Raw genomic sequence first — 4,565 nt, forward strand, 5'->3', positions numbered from 1 at the left:
TTGAATACTTCTGTAACTCCAAAAACTCTACCAAATTAGGAGGACCTAAATAATTTTATATTGATCTACTGCAATTGGAATCAGTATTTTACCGCTCTCTGGTTAAAAATGAAAATTATTCTCGTGAGCGCAAACTTTCTGCTTTTTTCAGCAAGATCAAAAAACAATCATCCAAGAATATCCTAAAGGCTTTACTTGGCACAAACAATAATTAAAACATAAAAAACACAATCATAACAGAGGATAGATGATTTATTTGTTACTAAACAGAAGCAAAAGGCAAGAAACAAAAATAAAATTGGGTTGCCTCCCAACAAGCGCTATCGTTTAACGCCCCTAACTAGGCATAAAAACAAGAATAGATCTAGGTATTACCATCTTCGGTGTTGGGAAAGAAAATAGAAAATTTCTTATCTATAGCATTTATCCTTCTATTTTGAGAAAGCACATGGCCATTAATGGTGGAAGAAAGATTAAGCACACTACGAAAATTTGCATCTAAGCTAGCCTTCATCTCTTTGATAATTTCATTTTGATAAAAGCATAAAAGAGAGGTGGATTCAACCTTCTCACTCATGGGGTGGCCAAATATAGTTTTCATCTTTTCATAGGTATCTATTGTTGGGGAACGTAGTAATTTCAAAAAAATCTACGCACATGCAAGATCATGGTGATGCATAGCAACGAGAGGGAAGATATCGTCCATGTACCCTCGTAGACCGTAAGTGGAAGCATTATGAGAATGCGGTTGATGTAGTCGAACGTCTTCACGATTCGACCGATCCCAGTACCAAACGCACGGCACCTCCGAGTTCAGCACACGTTCAGCTCGATGACGTCCCACGAACTCCGATCCAACAGAGCTTCACAGGAGAGTTTCGTTAGCACGACGGCGTGATGACGGTGATGATGTTGCTACCAACACAGGGCTTCTCCTAAGCACCGCTACGATATGATTGCGGTGGATTATGGTGGAGGGGGGCACCGCACACTGGCTAAGGGATCAAATGATAAACATGTGTGTCTAGGGTGCCCCTGCCCGTGTATATAAGGAGCAATGGGGAGGCCGGCCGGCCCTGTAGGGTGCGCCAGGAGGAGGAGTCCCTCATCCTAGTAGGAGTAGGACTCCCTTTCCTACTCCTACTAGGAGGAGGAAAGGAAGGGGGAAGGGGAGAAGGAAGGAGAGGGAGGAAAGGAGGAAAAGGGGGGCCAACCCCTAGTCCAATTCGGTTTGGGCTAGGGGGGCCGCGTGCCCTGCCTCCTCTCTTCCACCACTTGGCCCATGAGGCCCAAAACTTCTTCCCCGTATTACCGTAACTCCCCGGTACTACGAAAAATACCCGAATCACTCAGAACCTTTACGATGTCCGAAGATAGTCGTCCAATATATCAATCTTTATGTCTTGACCATTTCGAGACTTCTCGTCATGTACCCGATCTCATCCGGGACTCCGAACTACCTTCGGTACATCAAATCACATAAACTCATAATACCGATCGTCACCGAATGTTAAGCGTGCGGACCCTACGGGTTCGAGAACTATGTAGACATGACCAAGACACATCTCCGGTCAATAACCTATAGCGGAACCTGGATGCTCATGTTGGTTCCTACATATTCTACGAAGATCTTTATCGGTCAAACCGCATAACAACATACGTTGTTCCCTTTGTCATCGGTATGTTACTTGCCCGAGATTCGATCGTCGGTATCTCAATACCTAGTTCAATCTCGTTACCGGCAAGTCTCTTTACTCGTTCCGTAATGCATCATCCCGCAACTAACTCATTAGTTGCATTGCTTGCAAGGCTTATAGTGATGTGCATTACCGAGAGGGCCCAGAGATACCTCTCTGACAATCGGAGTGACAAATCCTAATCTCGATCTATGCCAACTCAACAAGTACCATCGGAGACACCTGTAGAGCACCTTTATAATCACCCAGTTACGTTGTGACGTTTGGTAGCACACAAAGTGTTCCTCCGGTAATCGGGAGTTGCATAATCTCATAGTCATAGGAACATGTATAAGTCATGAAGAAAGCAATAGCAACTAAACTAAACGATCAAGTGCTAAGCTAACGGAATGGGTCAAGTCAATCACATCATTTCTCTAATGATGTGATCCCATTAATCAAATGACAACTCATGTCTATGGCTAGGAAACTTAACCATCTTTGATCAACGAGCTAGTCAAGTAGAGGCATACTAGTGACACTCTGTTTGTCTATGTATTCACACATGTTAGTTTCCGGTTAATACAATTCTAGCATGAATAATAAACATTTATCATGATATAAGGAAATAAATAATAACTTTATTATTGCCTCTAGGGCATATTTCCTTCAGTCTCCCACTTGCACTAGAGTCATAATCTAGTTCACATCTTTATGTGATTAGTTCACATCTCCATGTGACTAATACCCAAAGGGTTTACTAGAGTCAATAATCTAGTTCACATCGCTATGTGATTAACACCCAAAGAGTGATCATGTTTTGCTTGTGAGAGAAGTTTAGTCTACGGGTCTGCAACATTCAGATCCGTATGTATTTTGCAAATTTCTATGTCTACAATGCTCTGCACGGAGCTACTCTAGCTAATTGCTCCCACTTTCAATATGTATCCAGATTGAGACTTAGAGTCATCTAGATCGATGTAAAAAGCTTGCATCGACGTAACTCTTTACGACGAACTCTTTTATCACCTCCATAACCGAGAAATATTTCCTTAGTCCTCTAAGGATAATTTTGACCGCTGTCCAGTGATCTACTCCTAGATCACTATTGTACTCCCTTGCCAGAAATGCTAAGGTATACAATAGGACTGGTAAACAACATAGCATACTTTATAGAACCTATGACTGAGGCATAGGGAATGACTTTTCATTCTCTTTCTATTTTCTGCCGTGGTCGGGTTTTGAGTCTTTACTCAACTTCACACCTTGCAACACAGGCAAGAACTCCTTCTTTGACTGTTCCATTTTGAACTACTTCAAAATCTTGTCAAGGTATGTACTCATTGAAAAAACTTATCAAGCGTCTTGATCTATCTCTATAGATCTTGACGCTCAATGTGTAAGCAGCTTCAGCGAGGTCTTTCTTTGAAAAACTCCTTTCAAAAACTCCTTTATCCTTTCCATAAAATTCTACATTCTTTCCGATCAACGATATGTCATTCACATATACTTATCAGAAATGTTGTAGTGCTCCCACTCACTTTTTTGTAAATACAGGCTTCACCGCAAGTCTATATAAAACCATATGCTTTGATCACTTTATCAAAGCATATATTCCAACTCCGAGATGCTTGCACCAGTCCATAGATGGATCGCTGGAGCTTGCTCACTTTGTTAGCACCTTTAGGATCGACAAAAACTTTCTGGTTGCATCATATACAACTCTTCTTTAAGAAATCCATTAAGGAATACAGTTTTGACATCCATTTGCCAGATTTCATAAAATGCGGCAACTGCTAACATGATTCGGACAGACTTTTAAGCATCGATACGAGTGAGAAAATCTCATCGTAGTCAACACCTTGAACTTGTCGAAAACATTTTGCGACAATTCGAAGCTTTGTAGATAGTAACACTACTATCAGCGTCCGTCTTCCTCTTGAAGATCCATTTATTCTTAATGACTCACCGATCATCAGGCAAGTCAATCAAAGTCCATACATTGTTCTCATACATGGATCCCATCTCAGATTTCATGGCCTCAAGCCATTTCGCGGAATCTGGGCTCATCATCGCTTCCTCATAGTTCGTAGGTTCGTCATGGTCAAGTAACATGACTCCAGAACAGGATTACTGTACCACTCTGGTGCGGATCTCACTCTGGTTTGACCTACGAGGTTCGGTAGTAACTTGATCTGAAGTTACATGATCATCATCATTAGCTTCCTCACTAATTGGTGTAGGAGTCACAGGAACAGATTTCTGTGATGAACTACTTTCCAATAAGGGAGCAGGTACAGTTACCTCATCAAGTTCTACTTTCCTCCCACTCACTTCTTTCGAGAGAAACTCCTTCTCTAGAAAGGATCCATTCTTAGCAATGAATGTCTTGCCTTCGGATCTGTGATAGAAGGTGTACCCAACAGTCTCCTTTGGGTATCCTATGAAGACACATTTCTCCGATTTGGGTTTGAGCTTATCAGGATGAAACTTTTTCACATAAGCATCGCAACCCAAACTTTAAGAAACGACAACTTTGGTTTCTTGCCAAACCACAGTTCATATGGCGTCGTCTCAACGGATTTAGATGGTGCCCTATTTAACATGAATGCAGCTGTCTCTAATGCATAACCCCAAAACGATAGTGGTAAATCGGTAAGAGACATCATAGATTGCACCATATCTAATAAAGTACGGTTACGATGTTCGGACACACCATTACGCGTGGTGTTCAGGTGGCGTGAGTTGCGAAACTATTCCCATTGTTTCAAATGAAGACCAAACTCGTAACTCAAATATTCTCCTCCACGATCAGATCATAGAAACTTTATTTTCTTGTTACGATGATTTTCCACTTCACTCTGAAATTCTTTGAACTTTTCAAATGTT

Source organism: Triticum urartu, chromosome 5, assembly GCF_003073215.2.
Source record: "Triticum urartu cultivar G1812 chromosome 5, Tu2.1, whole genome shotgun sequence".
NCBI classification, from domain to species: Eukaryota; Viridiplantae; Streptophyta; class Magnoliopsida; order Poales; family Poaceae; genus Triticum; species Triticum urartu.